At 39.9% G+C, this 27,050-nt stretch overlaps 1 long non-coding RNA gene across 1 annotated transcript; it reads right to left on the reverse strand.

The window, feature by feature from the left end:
- Positions 1 to 3,453: 3,453 nt before the first annotated feature.
- LOC134760410 (uncharacterized) lies at positions 3,454 to 27,050 on the reverse strand. Its single transcript, XR_010137798.1, has 3 exons — positions 26,745 to 27,050; positions 26,386 to 26,627; positions 3,454 to 3,808 (listed from the first exon to the last, which is right to left on the reverse strand). It is a non-coding gene; the product is annotated as an uncharacterized LOC134760410 (long non-coding RNA).

A 27,050-nucleotide genomic window follows, 5' to 3' on the forward strand; every position in this document is an offset into this window, starting at 1 on the left:
ACTTTAAAATAGTTTGGAAAAATAAGTGGGGGAAGGGATAAAACAAGACTGGCAAAATGATGTTGATTGCTGAAGCTGGGTTTGGGGTACATGAGGGTCATTAAATGATTCTATATTTTGGGTGTTTGAAATTTTTCATAACAAAAGTGTTTTAAGATTTGTAAAAAAATTGTATGCAGTAAGTGCCTAATAAATAGGAAATTGTTAATAACAGTTGCTGTTTATTGAGAAGCTACTGCATGGCAGATTTTGAGTTAATTAGTATATTATATACATAATCTTAGGTGTCCCTACACTTTTAAAATTGTACACCCCATCTACAAAAGTGATTTGAAGCATATGCCACTGATATCATTACATTTGATTAGCCACTTACACAATATCAAAGGGTGTGTTTTGAGTATCTTATGAAACATATGCAATTTTTAAGCAATTTTTAAAGGAGGAAATTAAGTTACAATAAATAATATTTGATGTGTTGCTAATTGTGGTGGCCATGTACTATCGTTAGATGGTATCTCCAGGTACAAGTTAGACATAGGGAAAAAATTGTGATTAATAAGAATGGGTATAAATCCATATTCCAAACCATTTTATGATAATTTCCTTTGAATGGGTGGTGGGCAGTGCTTTGTCAGCATGGTTCATACCATCATTTATTTTGCCTTTTAAGGTGGTGCATGAAGAACCCAAACAGAAGTGGAAGAAGGGTGAGTTCCATCATTTTCCGGCTGCTCACTTATATTTACCTATTAGTATTTTAATAAATAGATTCTTAGCAGGAATGTTTTTTAAGTCATAAAACTTGGTATTATAACCCGTAAATTTACCCAGGCACATAAAAATTGCCACACAAGGCAATTCACTAAAAGCAAGTGAATGAATGAGGGGGTGTCAGCAGCTACTTTGCATTGCAAAATAAAGAAAAGAGTTGACATACAGATCAAATATAAGCCTGGGCGTGGTGGCTCATGCCTGGAATCCCAGTGCTTTGGGAGGCTGAGGTGGGCAGATCCCTTGAGCTCAGGAGTTTGAGACCAGCCTGGGCAACATGACAAAACCCTGTCTCTATTAAAAATACAAAATTTAACTAGGTGTGGTGATACATGCCTGCGGTCCCAGCTACTTAGGGGACTGGGGTAGGAGGATCACTTGAGCCAGGGAGATAGAGGCTGCAGTGAGCCATGATTGCACCACTGCACTCAAGCCTGGGTGACAGAGTGAGACTCTGTCTCAAAAAAAAAAAAAAAAGTGGGTGGCAAGTGTCTGTATATACATAAATATTAGGAAAGCTTAAGTTTCTTTGGAGACAAATCAATTATAAGTAGAAATTCTAATTATTTCTGTACCGCAGTGGATCATCATGAGCCCCACCTTGGAGTGTGTGTGCTCCACTTTGGAGAGCTTTGCATTGATTTTTGAGTCCTCTTGGTAACCCTGTAAGGTGGACATTTTGCACATAAGAAAAATGAGCCCAGGTAGGTTAAATGATTTGCCCTAGGGGCATAGCTGTTAAGAAGCAGAGCAGGATTGGAACTCAGGGATGACAGACTGGCAGCTCCTTACTCATTAATAATAGTGCTAACTGCCAGTCCTTAGTATTGGCTATAGACAGGACAGTCAGTTGGGTACCATGATCTCTGTGTCATAGAAGACAGAAAGTCAGCAAGGCAAAATAACTTTTTTATGCTCATACTGGTCTGTCTGACTCTAGAGTCCAACTGTCTGCATGTGAACCCTAATTCACTGCTAAACTAGAGTACATGATTTACCCTCCCCAGTTCTCAGTTTTCTCATCTTTAAAATGGCCCAATAGGAACACCTACCTCATAGAGTTTTGCAAGTTCTAAACGAGACTGTGAATGTGAATGTGAATAGTATCTATAATTATTATTGTTCTCTATCCTGGAGGTAAGAGTGTGGAAGAAGCTTAAATGCCAAAGCATCAGAAGTACTCTAAAATATCAATGTATATTATTGGGATGAAGGAATGAGTTGCCCCATAGGCTCCTCCATTTCCTCAAACAGGCTCTATGCCTGGACTCTGGTCTTGCATTTCACCCATGGTGAAGATGCCCAAGGCCCCATGATCTCTTGGGCAGAAGCATGGCAATTTCCCTTGCCTGGTTTGAATCTTGTCCAACTATATCTGCAGTAGGCTGTAACCCTACCATTTTCCTCCTGGCACTGGGAATAAAAATTGGGCTCATCCATTTTTACTATTGAGTCAGGAAACGTAGAGAGAAAAAGGCCAGCATGGACAGGGCTCCCAAATTTATGTGACAGGGACACAAATAATGTCTTGCAGTCTGAGAGCAGATATAGGCCTGGAATTTCTGCACAGGCTTTCCAACTCACAACATATTTTAATGCCATATTTGAGCTCTATGGCAGAAAGGCTCTCTCTGGACACTGGAGCACAGCTGTGAAAAAAAATTGATCTACTCCTAAGATTTAAGTATGCTGCAAATTAAAAAAGAAATTTTCAGGTGGCTCACGTGAAGGGAGGATCATCTGTCAAGAGGGCCCAGAGTAACAGCAATGCCCAAAGTGGACCTGTGAGAAGACTATGATTTACCGGGCATTTACAACAGGTCTTTCTCTGTGCCAAACATTTCTATCTATTATCTCACTGAAAGCTTATAACAGCCTATGAGGTTGGTACTGATACCACTCAGAATCCTACATGGAAACAGATGATACAGTAAAATTATGATAACTAGAGGAGAGTTACTTTGAAAGGGTACTATGTTTTACAAAAAAAAAAATGGTTGGCTTAGGGGTGGTAACAGCTCTGTTGCTACCTTCTTTACAAAGGAAAAGAATGGGGATTTGGAAATGGAGCTCTTGGAAATTCTGTGGGAGTTGGCATGTCAGCATTTTAGGGCACTTAGTCACATTCTGAATCCAGGGTGCACAGTAGCCCATGTGGCAGACCTCCCAGAAGGAGGCCATCAGGACTTTGGGCATCTTAGAAGCAGCCTTTCAAAACCATTATTGCTGCTAAGGGAGGGCAAGAAGGATGGAGCCTGGGTGGATCAGATCTCTATTCACTGTGGGTCCAGGTGGTCACTGCATCTCAGGGTTTCAGCATTGGAGTGGACTGTTAGTTGCTGTCCAGAACATCACGTTTTCACTTTTTACCTTCTTTACAAAGGTAGCAACAGAGATGTTACCACCCCTAAGCCAAAAAGATGAGGAGCGGTAGCAGTTGCCAGAACCCAGAAGGAGAAGAGCCTGCCCCGGGTAGAGCACGGGCCTTTGATGGGGGTACACAGCCAGCTTAAGGTAACCCCTTGGGGTGGGAGCAGTGGGAATCAATAGCTTAACCTTCCTCTCCTTCCTCTGCTGATTCCTGCTAGGCTTACCCACTGGCTGAAGTCAACCAGAATCCACAGGGCAAGAAAACCTGCTGGGGTAGTCCAGGGTTTATCAACTTCTGAACTGTTGGCGTTTAAGATTGAATAATTCTTTATTGTAGAGAACTATCCTATGCATTGCAGTACGTTTAACAGCATCCCTAGCCCCTACCCATCAGATACTGAAAAGCTTTGACTCCATGTCTCACATCTAGGCCACATTGATGCAAGGGGTAGGCTCCCAAAGCCTTGGTCTGCTCTGCTCTTGTGGCTTTGCAGGGTACATTTTTTTTTGTTTTGCATTTTGTGATATGCAAAAATGTCTCTAGATATTTCCAAGTGTCCCTGGGGAGGTGAGTGAGAACTGTCCTGGATGGGAACCACTGGTATGGTTCATGTAGGTTACTCTCCCTGAGAGACAGCAGGATGTCAATGTGTAGAGAGTAGATCTGGAGAAAAGAACCAAGAGAGAACTTACATTATTCTCATTTCATTGCCAAGGAAACTGAGGCTCAAGCAAATCAATTAACTTCCTCAAACACACACAGATTGTGAAGGCAGAAGCCAGTTTGCAAACCTAGGTCTGTTTGATCTCAACACCAGAACTTATAATCACAAGCTGCATTCCATATTCACAGATTGGAAATATCCCAGAGGAAAAGAATGGGGATTTGGAAATGGAGCTCTTGGAAATTCTGTGGGAGTTGGCATGTCAGCATTTTAGGGCACTTACTCACATTCTGAATCCAGAGTGCACAAAAGCCCATGTTGCAGACCTCTCAGCAGAAGGAGGCCATCAGACACATAGGACTTTGGGCATCTTGGAAGCAGCCTTTCAAAACCATTATTGCCCCTAAGGGAGGAGCAAGAAGGATGAAGCTTGCGTGGATCAGATCTCTATTCATTGTGGGTCTAGGGGGCCACTGCATCTCAGAGTTTCACCACTTGGGTAGGTTGTTAGTTGCTGTCTAGAACATCACCTTTTTACCTTTTACTCTCAGTTTCCTTCCTTCCTTCTGTCTATCTGTCCTTCCTTTCTTCCCTCCCTTCCTTCCTGCCTTTTCTCTCTCAACCCTTTAAAGTGGTATTATAGTTAAGTATATTTCAAGAGGTAGAAGCCACTCAAATACCTATGAACAGGTGAATAAACAAAATGTGGCATATACATACAATGGAATATTATTCAACCATAAAAAGGAAGGAAATCCTGTCATATACTACATGAATGAAACTTGAGGGTGTGATGCTAAGTGAAATAAGCCAGTCACAAAACAGCAAATGCTCTATAATTCTAGCCACATTACTTTTAAGGCTTCTACCTCACAAGTCTTTCTAGGATTGCTATGGGACTTCCCAGAGATTTTCAGGTGGTTTGAGACTTCTCGTCTCCATGCCCCAGCCACCTCCACACCCTCCTACTGGGTCTCCCCTTTTCTTGCTTGAACAGCGTATTATTTTTTCCAGTTACATTCAGAGGCCATAGTTTGCAGCTTCTATTATTTCAGTTGACCTTCAAATGCTTCCTAATTCATTAAAGTTCTTTCAACCAGATGATATCCAGAAATGAGTGAAATATTGTAGGTGGTAAGACAACTACTTCCTCAATTCATGTCTGTCCTCTCTTATCTGTATTGAATTGCATTTGTTTTTGCTGGAAGCCTCAGCACACTATTGATAGGAAGACTCTCACTACCTATATAAGAAAGGTCACCTTAGGCAGTGTGATATTCAAGACCCCAGGCAATCTGATCCCAGGCTACTTTTTCAGCCTTGTGTCATTTACTATTCAATAGTTCAATAAGTATTTACTGAGGCCCTAAATCTTTCTGGTGTGGGGCCGAAAAGGCTCTAAAAATATAGGGAACAAAACCAGGCACAGCTCTATACAATAGAGACTACTCATGCTCCTTTTCTTCCTGGACGCCTAGCTAGATTACATTTTCCAGCTTAATTTTCATTTAGGTGGGCTCATGTTCAGGGTAGTCTAATAGAATGGGTGTACATGATGAACACTACGACCACAGTTACCCTATTAAAACCTTCCATGCATGATCTTCCACCCTCTCTCTTCCTTCAGCTGCAAGTCAAATGCAGGAAATCTAGAGAAGAGCACCCAGCCCCAGGGGATGGTAGGGCCACTAAATAGAAGAAGTTTGCCAGCTACTCAGGAGCCTGAGGCAGGAAAATCACTTGAACCCAGGAGGCAGAGGCTGCAGTGAGCCAAGGTCACACCCCTGCACTCCATCCTGGGCAATAGAGCGAGACTGTCTCTCAAAAAAAAAAAAAAAGATATATATATATATATATATATATATATATATGTTTGGATCCCTGAGTGACTGCATGGAAGACTGTCACTTCGCTATTCTGCCTTTATATATTATGTTCTCTTTGCCTTCCGTGTCCTCTCATTTTGACCCTTCTTTGTACTATTAAGATAAAACTGTAGTAATCAAAAAACCCCACCCTGGCTGAAAAGTGGGATATCACAAACTAGTTTGTTGTATTAAGAAAGATAAATATGAACTCATGATTTTAAAATAACATAGCTCTATCATTGCTAAAAATGGCTCATCAGTAGCAGCAACTGGCACACATTATCCAGCACCTTTACCAACCCCAGTACCTACATTTCATTTAACACTACACTAAAAAACACAAGGATGTTTGTTTATTCCATGTATTTAGGAATGGAAAAAAGACAGAATGGGTTTGGAATGCCATCTTGTTGCCAGAAAGAAAGGTTGCTTCAAAATCACCAGGAATGTGCTGTATGAACAAAGAATCCAGCTTAAGGGAACTCCCACCAGCTAAGGGGTAGCAATTTGAGCATCAATAATAGGAAAATAATAGTAATAATTATAATTAATTGGGAAAGATTATATCCATGAAAGATTGTGTTAATAATGCTACTGAGTAGAGAAAAATTATTATAAAGCATGTAAGGTAGTTTTTATACCAAAAAGACAAAGATCATAGGATATGTTTTATGCTGCAGTTGATTTTAATAAATAGGGGAGAGTTGGGACATTATCTTCATGGAAAAAACAATAATGGCAAATGCTTATCTAGGACTTACTACATGCCAAATATATTAGGCCATTCTCACATTGCTATAAAGAACTTCCTGAAACTGGGTAATTTATAAAGAAAAAATGTTTAATTGGCTGACAGTTCTGCAGGATGTATAGGTAGCATAGTTGGGGAGGGCTCAGGAAACTTTCAGTCATGGCAGAAGGCAAAAGGGGAAGCAGGCATGTCTTCACATGGTAGAGCAGGAGAGAGTGAATGGGGAGGTGCTATACACTTTTAAATAACCAGATATCATCAGAACTCACTCACTGTCATGAAAATAGCAAGGGGAAAATCTGCTCCCATGATGTAATCTCCTCCCACCACACCCCTCCTCTAATATTGGAGAATACAATTCAACATGAGATTTGAGCAGAGACACAAATCCAAACCATATCTTTCTACCCCCGGCCCCTCCCAAGTCTCATGTCCTTCTCACATTGCAAAATACAATTATCCCTTCTCAATAGTCCCCAGTCTTAACTCATTTCAGCATTAACTCAAAAGTCCAAGTCCAAAGTTTCATCTGAGACAAAGTGAGTCCCTTCCACCTATGAACCTGTAAAATAAAAAACAAGTTAGTTAATTCCAAGATACAATGGGGGTATAGGCATTGGGTAAATATTCCCTTTCCAAAAAAGAGAAATCAAATGAAACAAAGGGGCTACGGGCCCCATGCAAGTCAGACACCCAGCAGGGCGGTCATTAAATCTTAAAACTCCAAAATAATCTCCTCCTTTGACTCCATGTCTCACATCCAGGTCACACTGGCACAAGGGGTAGGCTCCCAAGGCCTTGGGCAGCCCTGCTCCTGTGGCTTTGCAGGGTACAGCTTCTGCAGCTGTCTTCATAGCTGGTGTTGAGTGCATGTCGCTTTTCCAAGCACATAGTGCAAGCTGTCAGTGGATCTACCATTCTAGGGTCTGGAGGATGGTGGCCCTCTTCTCACAGCTCCACTAGGCAGTGCCCCAGTGGGAACTCTGTGTGGGGCCTCCAACCCCACATTTCCTCTCCAGATTGCTCTAGTAGAGGATTTCCATGTCTTCTGCCTGGACATCCAGGTGTTTCCCTACATCCTCTGAAATCTAGGTAGAGGCTCCTAAGCCTCAAATATTGCCCCCTGTGCACCCACAGGCTTAATACCACACGGAAGCCACCAAACCTTATGGCTTGTATCCTCTGGAGCAGTGGCCTGAGATGTATTTGGGACCCTTTTAGCTACAGCTGGAGCTGGAGTGGCTGCAACACAGGGAGCAGTGTCCTGAGGTTGTGGAGGACAGCAGATCCCTGAGTTTGGCCCAGGAAGCCATTCTCTCTTCCTAGGCCTCCAGGCCTATGATGAGAGAGGCTGCCATGAAGGTGTCTGAAATGTCTTTGAGGCATTTTCCCTGTTGTCTTGGCTATTAACATTTGGCTCCTCTTTAGTTATGCAAATTTTTGCAGCTAGCTTGAATTCCTCCCCCAAAAATGGGTTTTTCTTTTCTGCTACATGGCCAGGATGCAAATTTTCTAAGCTTTTATGCTCTGCTTCCCTTTTAAATATAATTTCCAGTTTCAGGTCATCTCTTTGCTCAAGTATATGAGTACACACTGTTAGAAGTAGCCAGGCCATATATTGAACGTTTTTGCTACTTAGAAATTTCTTCTGCCAGATACCCTAAATCATCTCTTTCAAGTTCAAAGTTCCATACGTCTCTAGGGCAGGAGCAGAATGCCTCCAATTCTTTGCTAATGCATAACAGAAGTGACCTTTACTCCGGTTCCCAATAAATTTCTCATCTCCATCTGAGACAACCTCAGCCTGGACTTCATTGTCCACATCACTATCAGCATTTTGGTTACAACAATTTAAAAGTCTCCAGGAAGTTCTGAACATTCTCTCTTTTTCCTGTTTTCTTCTGAGCCCTCCAAACCGTTTCAGCCTCTGCCCATTACCCTGTTCTAAAGCTATTTCCACATTTTCAGGTATCTTTATGGCAATGCTCCACCTCCCAGTACCAATTTTCTGTATTAGTCCATTCTCAGATTGCTATAAGTAACTACCTGAGACTGGCAATTGATTTGGTTTGCTGTGCCCCCACTGAAATCTAATCTTGAGTTGCAGTTTCCATAATCCCCTTGTGTCATGGGAGGGACCCAGTGGGAGTGTAACTGAATCATGGTGGCAGTTTCTCCCATGCTATTCTCATGATAGTGAGTGAGTTCTCATGAGATCTGATGGTTTTATAATGGGCGTATCCCTTTGCTCAATTCTCATTCTTCTCTCTCCTTCCACCTTTTGAAGGATGCATTTGCTTCCCCTTCTGCCATGAGTGTAAGTTTCCTGGGGTCTTCCCAGCCCTGTGGAACTGTGAGTCAATTAAACCTCTTTTTTTTTTTTTTAAATAAATTACTTAGTCTTGGGCATGTCTTTATTAGCAATGTGAGAATAGACTAATATGGTAAATTGGTATTGCAGAGAGTGGGGCACTGCTATAAACATGCCCAAAAATGTGGAAGTGGCTTTGGAACTGGGTAACAGGCAGAGGTTGGAACCATTTGGAGGGTTCAGAAGATGACAGGAAAATGTGGGAAATTTGGGAACTTCCTAGAGTCTTGGAGGGCTCAGAAGACAGGAGGAATATGTGGGAAAGTTTGGAACTTCCTAGAGACTTGTTGAGTGGCTTTGACCAAAATGCTGATAGTGATACGGACAACGAAGTCCAGGCTGAGGTGGTCTCAGATAAAGATGAGGAACTTGCTGGGAACTGGAGTAAAGGTCACTCTTGTTATGCAAGGAGACTGGCAGCATTCTGCCCCTGCCCTAGAGATCTGTGGAACTTTGAACTTGAGAGAGATGATTTAGGATACCTGGTGGAAGAAATTTCTAAGCAGCAAACCATTCAAGAGGAAGCAGATCATAAAAATTTGGAAAGTTTGCAGACTGAAGATGCAATAGAAAAGAAAACCCCATTTTCTGGGGAGAAATTCAAGCTTGCTGCAGAAATTTGCACAAGTAACAAGGAGCCAATATTAATAGCCAAGACGATGGGGAAAATGTCCCCAGGGTATGTCACAGACTCTCACAGCAGCCCCTCACATCACAGACCCACAGGCCTAGGAGGGAAAAATGGTTTTGTGGGCCAGGCCCAGGGACCCCCTGCTCTATGTAGCCTTGGGACATGGTGCCCTGAGTCCCAGCTGTGTTAGCTCCAGCTGTGTCTGAAAGGGGCAAGGTACGTGTCAGGCCATTGCTTCAGAAGGTGCAAGCCCCAAGCCTTGGTGGTTTACACGTGGTGTTAGGCCTGTGAGTGGACAGAAGTCAAGAACTGAAGTTTGGGAACCTCCACCTAGATTTCAGAAGATGTATGGCAATGCCTGGATGTACAGGCAGAAGTCTCCTGCAGAGGCAGAGCCCTCATGGAGAACCTCTGCTAGGGCAGTGTGGAAAGGAGATGTAGGGTTGGGGCCTCCACACAGAGTCCCCACTGGGGCACTGCCTAGTGGAGCTGTGAGAAAAGGGCCACTGTCCTCCAGGCCCCAGAATGGTAGATCCACCAACAGCTTGCACTGTGCACTTGGAAAAGCTGCAGACACTCAGCGCCAGCTGTGACAGCAGCCAGGAGTGGGGCTATACCCTGCAAAGCCTCAGGGGTAGAACTGCCCAAGGCCATGGGAGCCCATCTCTTGCATCAGCGTGACCTGTATATGAGACATGGAGTCAAAGTAGATCATTTTGGAACTTTAGGGTTTAAGGACTCCCGTATTGGATTTTAGACTTGCCTGGGGTCTGTAGCCCCTTTGTTTTGGCCAATTTCTCCCATTTGGGTGTATGTACCCAATGTCTGCACCTCCATTGTATCTAGTAAGTAATTAACTTGCTTTTGATTTTACAGGCTCATAAGCAGAAGAGACTTGCCTTATCCCAGATGAGACTTTGGACTTGGACTTCTGAGTTAATGATGGAATGAGTTAAGAATTTGAAGGACTGTTGGAAAGGCATGATTGTGTTTTGAAATGTGAGGGCATCAGATTTAGGAGGAGCCAAGGGCAGAATGATATGGTTTGGCTGTGTTCCCACCCAAATCTTATCTTGAATTGTAATTCCCATAATCCCTACGTGTCATGGGAGAGACCCAGTGGGCATGTAATTCAATCGTGGGGGCATTTTCTCCTATGCTATTCTTGGCATAGTGAGTAAGTTCTCATGAGATCTGGTGGTTTTATAAAGGGCTTCCCCCTTCATTTGATTCTCCTTCTCTCTCCTGTCGTCTTGTGGAAAAGGATGTGTTTGCTTCCCCTTCTGCCATGCTTGTAAGTTTCCTGAGGCCTCCCTAGTCCTGTGGAACTGTGAGTTGATTAAACCTCTTTCCTTTATAAATTACCTCATCTCAAGTATGTCTTTATTAGCAAACCGAGAACAGACTAATATAGTAATGTATAAAGAAAAGAGGTTTAATTTGCTCACAGTACTGCAGGCTGTAGAGGTGCATGGTTGGGGAGGCCTCAGGAAACTTTCAATTATGGTGGAAGGCAAATGGGGAAGCAGGCATGTCTTCACATGGTTGAACAGGAGAGAGAGAGTGAAGGTGAAGGTGCTACACACGTTTAAACAACCAGATGTCATGAGAACTTACTATCACAAGAATAGTAAGGGGGCAATCTGCCTCCATGAACCAATGACCTGCCACCAGGCCCCTCTTCTGCAAATCTACATGAGATTTGGGTGGAGACACAAAGCCAACCCATATCACCAGGTGCCATGCTAAGTGCCCTACATCAAATAACTCATATAAGACAAAACAAAAAAATCCCCAATAGGCTCTAATAATCCAATTTTACAAATGAGGTTATAGAAGTTCATAGAGATTAAGTGACTTTTCCAAGTCCATACAGCTGGTGAGGGGGGGACCCTAAATTTGAACCTAGGCTGTTGGCTCCAGGGTCTGTCCTTTTATTACAAAACTAGGGCACTTCTCACGCAAATGAATATTTTTATTTTCTTCAATCAAGTACTTGAATATGACATAGACATATGTACTTGCTTCTATCAGAGTAATTAAGAAAGAATAAGCTAGACAAATGTGCATAAGTCAAATAACTCCAAAAATAACAAAGCAGATTATGTTGAAAGTTCAGGCAGGACAGGTCAGCACTGATGGTCCTGTGTAAATGACCAAGTAGAAGGAGATGTTCCAAAATGATTAATTAGCCAAAAGTCCTTGAGACTCACGCTAAGTACACAGACCCAATTGCTCATCTACTAGGAGATGAAACCTCTGGAAAGCTGTACAGATTATAATAAAATTTGAATATAAATTTGTGGATTTTTAATAATGCTAGCCTACCAGAGCAATAAATTAAAATGACAGCATAAGAGGCAAAGAGTTATAATACCAGCCCAACAAGACGTTCAAAGTACACAGTTTGTGGTGAGATCCCAAAGTTGCCGAGAAGAAAACCTATGTGAAAAGTTGTACCTAGGAAGTTGTATCATAAGGGTGTATTGAATGGAGTTTACTCAGCCTAATGGCCAGGCTTGCATTACCTTAGGGGATTTTTAACCTCAGCTGGTCTGAGAAGTTGTTCTTATACTTTGGGTATGCTTATGATACATGCAATCAAGGAAACTGTCAAAATATTATAATGAAAACTCCAGGAAGTAATACAACCTGCATTGCAATAACTCTAGATAACTGAAAGTTCAAGTATACATATAATGAAACAATCAATGAAATGCTATTTTAGAATTGGTTTTAGTGTGTTTTAGTACATTTGGAAGCATTATTTGTGTTTTGTCTGCTCTTGAAGGGCCTAAAATTTTTGAAAGACTCAGATGTAGTGTGCATAGCAGCTCCTGCTGGTGCTGATGTTCTAACCTTGTGCCTTCACATCCCTATTTTTGTGCATTCCAGTTGACTCCCTGAGGGTGAACTGCATCTTTGTCCATGGGCCACCCACAGGCTTCCAGGACACACCCACATATGTGCACAGGGTGGGCTGGAAGTGCCCTGGAATTGACTGCCCTCATTACCAACCTGGGACAACAGCCCTACCCAATGACTCACACGTGTAGGGGTATAGAAACCCCACCTCCCTTGCCTCTTGGCCAGGATAATTCTGAGGCATGGCTTTCCATCTGTTCCTCACAGGATTGTTAGTCACCTACTGGCTTGATAACACATCCCGTAGGGGCTGACTCTCTTTCCTCAAATTGATTGCCCATTCCTTTGCCAATGGCCTACAACTTCCAAATATATTGTGTATTCTCAAACTCCTATCAGAGAATGCATCTGGAGAAACCCAAGCTAAGAGATTATATTTGTATCTGTGGCATAATTAATATTTAAGGGTTGATAGTAAAATTTGTAAGCAACATTTAAATTATCAAGAAAATATTGTCTTTAAAAAATTGCCTATGATCTAACAGATAATTTTATTAACTGGAACGCTAAGCAAAGCACAGGAATTCATAGTTGTTTGTCACCAGGCACAAACATTTCTCACACACTGGATAATACATTAACGTCTGATAGTCAAACTCCTAATCCACTTCCCAAAAACAGCCCAAATATTAGGGTTTCATGGACTCCTAGTGAATTAGCTGTTTCATCCTCTCTGTTCTCACAACATTTGATTAGTATTTCTGAAACAGCTTACAGCATGCTGCACTGTAATTTATTGGTTTACATAGGTGTGTGTGTTTCCAAGACTATTTCCTGAGTTCCTGAAAAGTAAAGATCAAGTCTCATTTGCCTTTGTCATTTCCACACCACATTCTGGACCTGCCACATTATTGGCTGTAATGTTGATTTGCTGGAAAAAAAAAAGAATAAATGAATGAAATAAAAGGCACCAGTCCTGTCCAATAGACCATATTATGTGTCCTTAAGGACTAAGGCTGTTTTATTTATCATCAAAACCACTCCAGCACTATGCAGAGATCATACTAAACAATTAAGACTTAGTGTTGAAAACTAAATGAGTAAGTGAATGAATGAATGAATTAGTGAATGAATAATTCATGAAGCATATTGCCAACACCAGATTGTTTTTGAGCAATTATTGCTAAATCCAACTTACTCTTTAATTTTTTGGTAGAATGTAGCTTAGCTTGGTTGTGATAATGTTTTGTTAATCAAATAACAATATAAGTTAATTTAGACTAATAGTTTTGGCTCCTCAGCATGACTTTGAAACTTGACTTTGTCATCCATCATATTGGATATTTCTTCTGGCTTTGTATCACTCATAAACGTAGCCAATCTTCCCTCATATCACTGTAATGGAGACTTTTGCCGGTTCAGTCCATGGCTTACTTAGGGGTGCAATCAACCATGTAGGCCAGGAATTGGAAAACCATGGCCCATGAGTCAAATCAGGCCTGCAGCTTGTTTTTGTAAATAAAGTTTTATTGGAACACAGCCACATTTATGTGGTACATACTGTCTGTGGCTGCTTTCACACCTCATTGTGTGAAATTCTATAATGACAGAATCGAGTCATAGTTGTGACAGAGACCATATGGCCTGTAAAGTTTAAAATATTTACTATCTGGTCCTTTACAGAAAAATTTTGCTGATCCTTGTATTAGTCTGTTCTCACACTGCTATAAGGAACTACCTGAGACTGGGTAATTTACCAAGAAAAGAAGTTTAATTGACTCACAGTTCTACAGGCTATACAGGAAGCATGGCTGAGGAGGCCTCAGGAAATGTACAATCGTGACAGAAGGCAAAGGGGAAGCAGGCCTGTCTTCCCATGGCAAAGCAGGAGAGAGAGTGAAGAGGGAGGTGCTACAACCCTTTCAAACAACCAAATCTCTCGAGAATTCACTATCACAAGAACAGCAAGGGGGACGTCCACCCCCATGATCCAATTACCTCCCACCAGGCCTCTCCTTCAACACTGAGAATTAAAATTCAACATGAGATTTGGGGTGGGGCCACAGACCCAAACCATATCAATCCTTGATTTAGATGATAAATCTAACAAGTGAACTACATGCCACCATCTTGTGCATAAGGCCTCCACTGAGCCTTGTTATGTGCCCTGTTGAATTAAGATACATTGTGCTCTTACCTCTGTCATTGAAGTAACATTATCAAGGAGGCAAATGCAATTTTATAGTACAAATGCCTGCTAGTGAACCCAACGGATTTCTAGTGATCAATACATTAGGAAACAAAATGTTCACTGAATATATGTGATCATTGTTTTGGGAATTCTATCCCTGTGATAGTGAGCCTAGGGCTAACCATTCTCTACTGGAAAAGGCTTGGAAAAAATGAGGCGTGAACCTCTTTTTCACTTCTCTAGCATTCTTCTCTATCCCATTCCCACAAATGGAGACCCTTTGGTGCTAGGTTAAGCTAATGAATGGTTGGCTTTATCTTCCTGGATCACAGTTTTGTCATCTATAAGATATTAGTTTTCAGAGTTAATATGAGGATCAGATGAGATAATTAGTCGCTGTAAAAATAACTATAATTACCAACATTTAGTGAATGTTTTTTGCAGACACTGTGCCAAGAAATTTTAACATTCATTATCTCACTTAATTCTCATAAAACATAGTAAAAATTTCCCCCAGTTTATAGGCAACATACAGATATATTAAGGAACTTCATTTGTCCCTTAAGCAAGTATTTATTTTATTTATTATTTATTTTTTAACTCACAAACAAAAATTGTATATATTCATGGTGTACAACATAATGTTTTGAAATATGTATACATTGTTGAATAGCTAAATCAAGTGAATTAACATATGAATTACCTCACATACTTATTTATTTTGATGAGAATGCTTAAAATCTATTTGCTGATTTTTAAATATACAGTGCATTGTTATATGATAGATCTCTTGAATTCTTGAATGTGTTCCTCTTGCCTAGCTGAAATTTTGTATCTTTTTACCGTCTCTGCAGTCCATTCCCCCCTCACCCCCAGCCCCTGGTAACCACTCTTCTATTCTCTGCTTCTTTTAGTTCAGCTTTTTTAGATTCCACATACAAGTGAGATCATGTAGCCTCTGTCTTTTTGTACTTGGCTTAATTCACTTAGCATAATGTTGCAGGTCCATCCATGTTGTTACAAATGGCAGGGTTTCCTTCTTTTTTAAGGCTGAATAGTATTCTATTGTGTATATATACCACATTGTCTTTATCCACTTATCCATTGATGGACATGTAGATTGGTTTTATAGCTTGGCTGTTGAGAACAATGCTGCAATGAACATGGGAGTGCAGATAGATCTTCGACATTCTGGTTTCATTTGCTTTCAATGTATACCCAGTAGTGGACTGCTGGATCATATGGTAGTTCTATTTTTATTTTTTTTAGGAAACCCCATACTGTGTTCTATAAATGGCTTTATTTATATTCCCACCAACAGAGTTTCACTTTTTTCCATATTCTTGCCAACACTTACCTTTCATCTTTTTGGTAGTAACCAATCTAATAGGTGTGAGGTGATATCTCATTGTGATTTTACTTTGCATTTCCATGATAATTAGTGATATTGAGCTTTTTTTTCATACATGTGTTGGTCATTTTATGTCTTCTTTTGAGAAATGTCTATCCAACATAGTAGTGGAAGTCCTAGCCAGAGTAATTAGGCAAGAAAAAGAAATAAAAAGCAGCTAAATCAGAAAGAAAGAACTTAAATTATTTGTGTTTGGAGATGACATTATCTTATATATAGAAGACTCCTAAAGACTCCACAAATAAAACTGTTGGAGGTAATATAAAAATTCAGCAAAGTGGCATGATACAATATCAACAAAAAAATCAGTACTATTTCTATACATTAACAATGAGCTGTCTAAAAAAGAAAGCAAGAAAACACTCTCACAATAGCTACAAAAAATAAAATACTTAGAGATAAATTTAACAAAGAGGTAAAAGATCTCTACACTGAAAACTATAAAACACTGATGCAAGAAATTGGACTAGACACAAATAAATGGAAAGATATCTTGTGTTCACGGATTGAACTAATTTATATTGTTAAAATGTCCATACTACCTAAACTGATCTCCTGATTCAGTGCAATCTCTATTAACATTCCAATGACCCTTTTCACAGAAGTAGAAAAAAAAATTCTAAAATTTATATGGAATCACAAAAGATCCTGAAGAGCCAAAGAAGTTTTGAAGCATCACATTACCTGACCTTAAAATATACTACAAAGCTATAGTAATGAAAATGGCATGGTACTGGCATGAAAACATACACATAGACCAATGGAACAGAATAGAAAGTCCAGAAATAAATCCAGACATTAATGGTCAATAGATTTTTTGACAAAGATACCAAGAACACATACTAGGGAAAAGACAGTCTCTTCAATAAAAGTTGTTAGAAAAAGTGGATATCCGGCTGGGTGCAGTGGCTCATGCCTGTAACCCCAGCACATTGGGAGACCAAGGTGGGAGGATCACCTGAGGTTGGGAGTTTGAGACCAGCCTGACCGACATGGAGAAACCCCATCTCTACTGAAAATACAAAATTAGCTAGGCGTGGTGGTTCATGTTTGTAATCCCAGGTACTTGGGAGGCTGAGGCAGGAGAATCACTTGAACCCAGGAGGTGAATGTTGCGGTGAGCCGAGATTAAGCCATTGCACTCTAGCCTGGGTCTCAAAAAAAAAAAAAAAAAAAAAAAAAAACACAGAAAAAAAGAAAAGAAAAAGAAAAACTGGATATCAAAAAGAATAAAATTGGACCCTTGCCTTACACCATATAAAAAGTCATCTCAAAGTACATTAAAAAGTTAATCTGGGCTGGGCGTGATGGCTCATGCCTGTAATCTCAGCACTTTGGGAGGCCGAGGTGGGTGGATCACGAGGTCGGGAGTTCAAGAGCAGCTTGGCCAAGATGGTGAAACACCATCTCTACTAAAAAACCCCATCTCTAGTAAAACTACTAGAAGAAAACATGGATAAAAAGTTCCAGGATGTTAGTTTGGGCAATAATTCTTTTAGATCTAACCCCCATAAAACACAGGCAGCAAAAGCAAAAATAGACAAATGGGATTACATCAAACTAGAAACTTCTGCACAACCAAGAAAAAGTCAACAGAGTGAAGAGACAGCCTATGGAATGGGAGAAATTATTTGCAAATCATGCATCTAATAAAATGTTAATATGCAAAATATATAAGAAATGCAACTCAGTAGCAGGAAAACAATCAATTCAAAGATGGGGAAATCTGAGCGAGTATTTTTTAGGCACTACTATAAGCCAGGTACTGTATCCCAAGTACTATTCCAGCACTTGGGATACATCTTTGAACAAAACCAACAAATGTCCCTACCCTCATATATGTGGAAAGTCGAGGCAAACAATAAACAACACATACAATAATAACAAATGTATTTAATATATTAGAAGATAATTACTGCTATGGAAAAATGAAAGTAGAGCAGGGAAAGGGAGACTGAAAGTGCTGGAGATAGGTCGGGGGAGGGAAGAAGTGGTCAGGGTGGCCTCATTGAGAAGGTGATGATATCAGTGAAGACTTGAAAGAAATAAGGAAGTCAGCCCCATGGACATCTGAGAGAAGAGCTTTCCAGTGTTACTAGCTTTGGTTGTGGCACAACGAGGATTCCAAGTCAGCTCTGTCAGACTGCAGAACCTAAACTCACAATAACCAAGGTCAACAAATGTTAGTTCCCTGCTCAGTCCTGTCCAGGAAATGTGCTGTGAATTCCTGGTTTTTTGTTTTTTTTTTTCCCTTGGCTATTGCCTACATTCATTCTGGGCTTGCCTTGCCTCAAGCCATTCCTATAGGTCAACATGGATGTCCCATCTTTGTCTCTGATCACATGCTCTGCCTTTGTTACTGGACTTTTTCAGACCTGATGGCTTCTGAGGGCCATGGTGCTGCTTTTCTGGCTTCAATTCTTTTCTTTTTCACTGGAGTAGTTTGTGATTTCATCTCTGCAATCCTCCTTCAGAATCTTCTGGCCCTTCTATGTCATGTAACTATTTAGCCTACCAAACATCATGCCCATACTTTCTCTGTGTAAAGTAAACAGCTATACTTTTATCTTCTTTGTTGTTGTTTGCTCAAGAAGCCAGAGTCACTTTTTGTCACTTACAACCATGGGACTCAGATACCACGTTTTTAAAGGAATCTGATTTCTTAGGAAAGTAGTTTTTGTTGTTGTTGTTTTTGCTTTCCAGTGCTGGTGTTTTTTCTTCCCTTATTATTAAAAATCTCAGGAAAGTAGAGTTACCTTTTTATGGCCTACTGCCCCTCTGTCACTACTAACACTTTTCTTTTCAAACCCAGGCTAAGTCCTCAGTCACAGGTCGCCTTACTGGTTCATCAGCGCCAAGAGGTTGAAACAGTCTCCAACGTAGCAACTCTCCAGACCCTCTATTTTTAGCTGAATTAGATTCCTAGCAGATGTCTGGATAGTAGACGTCTCTCTTAATTACCATAACTTGTCTGGGTGCCATTTTTGAGATCCCCAAAATAGAGATTGAAAATAGAACCCACCTCATAGGGCTGTAGTGAAGATCAAATGCAGAAAGTGCATACAAGGACAGTTATCACAGTACTTGGCCTTGGCATGTAGTGAGGATTTCTGCACGTCAGCTATTCCAGTTAGAGGGAGGCAATTTATTTGTGTTGGAGAGAGAGAGACAGACTGTTTCAGCTCAGCTCCACTGCTCATCAGCTTCGTGATTCTGAGTGATCGCTCATACTCCCTAGGCTGTAAAGCTGGAATGATCATAGCAATTTGAGTAGTACGTGTAATAAAAAGTATAAAATAATATGTATAAAAATCCTAGAATAATAACAATTTTAGTATTAGGTAAAAGGCATAAAAACGCATAAAATTATGTGAATAAAAATGTTGAAATAATATCAACTGAGTCCAATAAAATGCACAAAACACAAACCCTATAATAATAAAAGCAATTTGAGTATTGAATGCGATGTGTATAAAATGAATATTAATGCTATCAATAGAATATTAAGTAAAATAATATGTATAAAGGGCTGAGTATGGTGTCAGGCACTTTGTATAAGCACTTGAAAAATACACTCCAATGTTATTGTTGTTAATATCATTGACATTGTATTACTACAACATCTCCTCACTGTTAGAACATGTTGCTGTCAAGGTTGTCCTATGCGATAAAGTTCCTCTTTTGGAAGGTACCAAGTGAGCACTTAATAATAACAATTCTGATCATGCACCATTACTCTTTAGGCGTATATTTACCATTGTTAGATTGTCTTTTCTTCAACAGTCTCATGAGCTCTCACATGAAAGTGTCTCCAAACACAAATTGGCAGTAAAATTGGGATTTTACAGATTTTATCTCTAACAGTATTTTTATACCAAAAGGCTAAATAGGATCTTTGAGGAATTTGAGAGTTCTCAAAGGGACTAATTTTCTCCAAAGAACTAGATCACATAAAAGGAGAAGGGGAATGAGCATTACCCTCCAAGAAGCTATGTATATAGGAAGATAAAAATTAGTTCTATCGATTAAAGCAGATTATTTGATTTAGAATTAAGTGAGAGAAAAATTATATACAAGTGACACCGTAAGAGTATCCTGAAGCCTGTATGGCTAGAGGGGAGTAGTTTGCTGAGATAATAGTTATTCATCATCACTGGGTCATGGCTGTGTGCCGTTATCTTTAATTGCCCTGGAGATTCACTCTGCTCCCTTCTTGCTACTCAGTGCCTTGGAGGCTACAGACTGCCTCACCGGGGCTCCTGGGCCCCCTCCTTCTAGTTGGGTGGCTAATGGAGAACCCTAGAGGGAGCAAAGAGGGTGAGGGTACCTTGGACTGACTGTGTCCTTTTACTTAATGTCACATGTCTGGTCGGGAGCAACTTTTCTCTGTGATGCTGTCTTGCTGGACCATGAGTTGTTTGAATGAAGCTAGACTTTAAGCTCTGTGAGGAGACACTTATCAGTGTCTACTTTGTTCACCACTGTACCCCAGCACAGTGTCTGGCCCAAAAGAGGTGCTTGATAAATGTATTTCTATCAAAGGAATACACTGGGGATGCCTCACTAAATTGCATACTAAGAAGAACCACCACCTAAACCTGACTTGTGCACTAGCTATAAATAGAAGCCACACTCTCTCTGAGCAGGAGTTCTTAGAAATAAATGCTCTTAAAATTCCCATCCACAAGCTGCGACTGCATCATATTAGTGATTTCCACTGGATTGTGCATGGAGTCCCAGATGTTTGAGTCTTTTATTTTACAGCATTTGCTTTTCTGTGAGGTTCCAATTAATTGAATTGGGAAAAGCTGTAAGCCCCATGACAGTGGAACTATCTCTTTGACAAAACCCACATGCTGTAAAGTCAAAGATTCTTCAATATCCTTTTTGTTTAGGTCCATAAGGCTGAATGATTGACTTGACTGATTTTCTTTTTTAATATGTTTGCTTTAGCAGCTAGAAATTTTGATGTCACACATATAAAGGCCACGGGGTCATTTGGGGAAACCTGCTTAGGTGGCATGGCTTCCTAGAGCATCATAGGATAATCCGGATGAGAATCTGAAGAATTCCTTTTGTTACGTTCTAGGCTATTTTTTCCTGAGATTTGAAGATGCATTTTCTCTCTGTCATTTTCTCTCGTCAAAGCATCAATAAATGTTGTCTTTAGCAACAACCACTCAATTCTACTGTTCTTGTGCATACTAACTCCCCCCACCCCTCACCTCTCAAACACCAGTGATATTGCATGACATAGTGCATTCCCTACCACTGATTGCCTGTTTCTTTTTTTGTTTGTTTGCTTGATTTTGTTTTCATTTTGTTTTTGAGATGGAGTCTCATTCTTTTGCCCAGGCTGGAGAGCAGTGGCGTGATCTCGGCTCACTGCAACCTCCACCTCCAGGGCTCAAGTGATTCTCGTGCTTCAGCCTCCCCAGGAGCTAGCATTACAGGTGCTCATCACCATGCCTGGCTAATTTTTGTATTTTTAGTGGAGATAGGGTTTCACCATGTTTGCCAGACTGGTCTTGAACTCCTGACCTTAGGTGATCTGCCCGCCTCGGCCTCCCGAAGTGCTGGGATTATAGGCGTGAGCTACTGCACCTGGTGGTAGCCTGTTTCAACTCACCACATGTGAAAGTCTGCAATTGCATTTTCCTCACCCATCAGGGTGATCAGTATTCCACATCGTTCTAATCATGTGAATCCTTGTTGTCCATCAGCTGGCAATGACTCAACAGTAGACTCTCGTTTATTTTTCCCAGGACCGCTTCTGTTTGCTAACTGCCCTAGTTTTGGTTTCCCAGAGGTCAAGTTTGATCAGGGATTCAAGTACATGCAATTTATTGAGAGAATGCCCTTAAGAAATAACTGAGGGAAAAGGGGAATGAGGATAGGGAAGGGAAATGCTGAGTAAAGATGTAATCGCAGGTAAAGTCTAGTCTTGGCCTGATCCATGGGGGTATTCCTGCCTTAATTTGCCCCAGGAAGTTGTCTCTGCTACTTGAAGCAAGGGGATTGCCATTCATGAACTGTGGGCTGCCTCTGGTGAATGGCGTTTCCTTTGGATGAAACAGTTCTTGTCCTCCTAGGGCATATGATGGAAATGGAGAGCAGCTGTGAGCTGTTAGCAGCCAGAGTTCATAGAAACTTTATTTGACTAGTAAAGGGGCCTGGGTGGGGTGCTCAGAGCGTCTGCTACATTAACTTGTATGATCTCATAACAATCCTATGACGAAGAAGTCATTATAATTATCATTTTACAGATGAGGCAACATCTTGGGTTGTGTGTCTCAGAGACAGATACTGAGACTAGATTTATGTAGTTTATTTAAAAAAAAATGTTACCAATACTTTAGAACTTCTTACAGAAAATTCAAGCAGGTGTAAACGAAATCCTCTCTAACACATTCTATGAGAATAGCACTACCTTAATACCAAAACAAGATAAAGACATTACAAGAAAACTACAGACCCAGTATCTCTCATGAACAAAAACTCTCAACAGAATATTAGGAAATAAAATCTAAAAATCTATAAAAAAAATACCACAACCAAGTAGAATTTATTGTAAGTATGCAAGGCTGGTTCAACTTTCAAAAATCAATCATTGTAATCCATTATATCAATCGGATAAAGAAGCAAAATTATATAATATCAACTGATGCACAAAAAGCAGCTGACAAAATTCAACACCCATTTATAATAAAAAATTAAGCAAACTAGGAATAGAGGAGAACTTGTTCAACTAATAAAGCATATATACAAATTATTTACAGCTGATATCATACTTAATGGTAAGAAATTGGACATTGTCCTTCAACAGAATAAGGCAAGAATGCCGTTGTTTACCACTCTTATTCAGCATTGTACTGAAAGTTATAGCTACTGCAATAAGACAAGAAAATGAAATAAAAGATATGCATGTTGAAAGGGAAAAATAAAGCTCTTTATTCACAGATGATCTGATTGTCAGAAAATCCCAAAGAATCCATGAAAAAGAAAAATCAGTCATGGGACTAATCTGACTATAGCAAAGTTGTGAGATATAAGATTCATTTACAATAGCATTAAAATTTTTTAAATGAAGTGTTTAAATCTAAGTAAAATAAGTACAAGCTCTATATGTGGAAAACTGTAAAACACTGATAAAAGAAATCAAAGAAGATCTAAATAGATTGAGATATATTATGCATTCATAGATTGGAAGACTATTTTTAAAATGTCAGTTCTTCCCAACACAACCTGTATATTCAATGCAATCTCAATCAAATTCAAGCAACATATTTTGTAGACATTGACAAAGAATTCTACAGTTTATTAGGATAGGCAAAAGACCTAGAATAACCAATATAATACTGAAAAAGAAATCAACAGTTGCCAGGGGTTTGAGGGAAGGAGAAAGGGCTGTGTAAGTCAAGTTTGAAAGGTTTTTTACAGTAGTGAATCTATTCTATATGGTACATTAATGGTGGATATATGACACTATGCATTCATTAAAATTCATAAGTTTATAGTATAAAGAATGATCTTTGGTGCATGCAAATGGAAATATTTAGGAAGTTGTAAGATCCCAAGATGAAATATAGAATGTAACAAAAGAATCTAAGTGTATTACAAATGTATAAACCAACTTTACTGAAGGGGCTGCGAGAAAAAGTTGCTGATCTAAGTAACTTTGAAATGAGTGGAGTCTGTAAGATTAAGTATATAAGCACTGTCCTCTAGTTGATAAAATTGTTTCCCATAGGAGTATGGGTTAACAACTCTGAAATCTCTATTCCTAGATAGTGGAAATGTAAATCAGTGACAGATAGTAGAAGCCATCATTTCTCACTATTGGTGCTGGAGGTTATGGACAAGCAAGGAAAGATGGCTAGAATGATGTATTAGATAGTGAATTAGAGTCAGAGACATTAAGGTGAATATGCTTGGCTTAATATATAGCTATGTGTATATATGTTTATACAGAGATTAGTGTATATACATACATGTACACATATGTATGAACACATGTATGCAAGTATGTACACATGTATGCATGTATGTACATATATGTGTATGCGTATACATACATACATACATACATACTGATATATATATTTTAAAAATACATTTTGGATGATCAGTTTTGAGGTATACTGCTCCATTATCTGGTAGAATGCTTCTCAGGTGGGGTTTGAAAATCCAATATAACCTGTCAATATTGATCTGTCAGTTGAGGGGTAATGACACCCCAGTAGCCATCTAACACCCAGATCTTGGCTTCTAATACAATTTTCAAATAAAAGTAACTAGGGCTCCTTGAAGAAATTGCTGATTCTAGGACTTGGATAGCATTACACAAATGAGCTTCACAGCTTCTTGTGCCAGAAAATAAGAAAGTGATGGAAATAAAAATGTAAAAACTGCACAATGATGGTGGTATTTTGAGGGGCACAGGATCCACCTGAAAGAGTTCTCAATGGCCCAACCTAGAACAATTTGTGCAAAAACTGGTGTACATTGTAGTATAGCCTGAAGTATAAAGTAAATATGTATGAGTTTATGTTGATATAAACAAATGATTGAACAAATTAATAAACAGGAGACAAATCTCCCATGCAGAAGAATTCCAAATAATGTACATAGATACTTCACTTGCAAGGAAGTGGATTATAATTCCCTAGTCCTTAGGTGTGGGCTACAAGTAGTGACTTCCTTACGAAGAGTACAGTATGGAGAGGGGGAGGAGAGTAACTTTAGAGAGTGTATAGTCTTTATATATTGTAATGAAAATAACACTTTATTTCCGTGGTCTTCTTTTCTCAATTCCACACCTTTAGTTTAATTATGAGAAACATGTTAGACAAATCTCAACTGAGGAGCATCCTACTGGATAATGGACCAGTATACCTCAAAACTGGTTATCTCCAACGAAGAAAGCCTGGGAAAATGTCATAGTGAAGAGGAGCCTAGGGAGGCTTGATAACTAAATGTCATGTGGGATCCTAGATGGAATCCTGGAGCAAAAAATGAACATTAGGTGAAAATTAAGGATATGAGAATAAAGTATGGCCTTAACTTAATAATTATCTATCAATATTGATTCCATTATTGTGACAAATGTATCCTATTAATGAAATATGTTAATAATAGAGAAAACTGGATGTGGAGTATATGTGAAATCTTGTAGTATCTTTGCAAATTTTTCTGTACATAAAACTACTCTAAAATGAAAACTTTATTATTATATTAAAAAAAAAAAGAGAAAGTGTTTCCCGAGGAAATTGGTATGGGAGTGAAAGAAACAGAGTAGGGCAGGACAACAGGGTGAGATTTTGAGTGAAGACGCAGCCTCAGCTTGAACCTGTGCAGGAGCTCTGGAGGTAAATTGCACAGCAGACTTTATCCTGTCCATAGCTGAGGCTGTTGGACATTGATATTCCTGCACGAGTCATTGATCACAGATGCCGCTGGGGTCATAAACTCCCAGACTCTCTGTTTGTTTGAGCAAAGTGGCTCCAGAAGTCCATGGGTGATCTTCAGAAGAGCATGAGGTGAAAGCATGCTGAAGTAGGTGCACCACGGACACACCCAACTGATTAAGGGGATTATTCAAGGAGGTTTAGGCAGCACCTTCAGTATTCACTACCCTGAGCCACAGAGAAAATAACTCACTTACCCACAGTCACAGCACTGGCAGGTCGCACAGCCAGAATTCACAGCTGGGCTACATGGCCCAGAGCTGGCTCCCAACACTACATGGTAGTATGCTGTCCTGAAGGCTCTACAACTCTCACAAGGCCATGACATTGAGAATTACAATTCATGATTTCCTGCACTATTGAGGGTCTGGGAGATAACAGTGGATATGCGGATTATGTTCTGACCCAAGAAGTTCCCACAGAGAAATCTCTGAATGCCATGCAAATCTGGGAGAAAAGATATTCTGTAAATATGTGTTGAATGAATGCACATTTTTAGCAAAAAATTCAGTGGATCTTAACTAATGGTGACAAACTGGGCACTGAATTTTCAGGCTGGGGAAGAGAGAGAACTGATGGAGCTTAGCAGAATCATCATCACCATCAGAAATTGCCTCTAGCAAAAAAAAAGTCCTGTCTGACAAGCTGTAGCCATAAATGTCTATTTCCCACATTGCCCCCAATACCAAAGGTCCACATATGTCCCATTAAACAATTTCCAGGTGACAGATCCCAGGACACCAGGCTGCCAGAAGAATCATTGCTAATGCAGGTTTTATAATCTCCACTTATGTAACATAATTGGATTAAGGCTGTTTCCCAAGGAAAGAAGCAAAATGGTGCTTAGTGTGGACAACTTTTCTTTACAAGCAAGCTGTATGATAACAGAACAGAGATTACCATTCCTAACCACCTGCCACCATGAACCTGGAGGATGCTTATTGTAAAAATGCCTCTGTTCTCCACCAGGGTAAGGCAAAAAAATAAGTGCTACTGTTAGTGGAATTTATTTTTGGCTCACCTTGCTCTGTTGCCTTTGGTTTCTCACACCTCTGAATTCTGCTTCTGCTGCTGCTTTCTTGATCTTATTTTGTCAAGAATCCAAAGTGTTCTCTTTGTTACCATGTGTTAGTCAGCCTATACAACAGGCTGCTGCTGTAACAATTAACTCTGACATCTCAGTGGATTAAGTAAAACAAGGCTTATCTCCCATGTGAAGTGCCTTCTCACATCTTTCTAGTTATGTTGTCTGGAACACATGGTCTCCAAGGGAAGAGAAGGGTGTTAAGGCACACTAAGTCTTCATTATCTCAGCCTGAGAGAGCCACATGTCACTTTCACTCACAGTTCCTTGGCCATATCTAGTCGCATAGCCCCCACCTGACTGCAAAGGAGTATTCAGTTCTTTGGTGAATACTCTGTGCCAGATTTCTAGAAGCTTGAGATTACGTTTTTGTTCCTGATCAATTGTGTTTTGAAGATAATAAGGAAGTATGAGATAGAGGCTGGTATAATAAAGTCAACTCATAATTTGTAAAAATGCATTGTCCATTATAATAGTAGCCATGTCTGGCTATTTCATCTTAAATGTACATGTAAATTAAATTTTCAGTTTCTCAATTACACTAGCCACATTTCTATTGTTCAACAGCCCATGTGCCTAGTGACTGTCATATTGGATAGTGC

Source organism: Pongo abelii, chromosome 18 (genome assembly GCF_028885655.2).
Source record: "Pongo abelii isolate AG06213 chromosome 18, NHGRI_mPonAbe1-v2.0_pri, whole genome shotgun sequence".
NCBI classification, from domain to species: Eukaryota; Metazoa; Chordata; class Mammalia; order Primates; family Hominidae; genus Pongo; species Pongo abelii.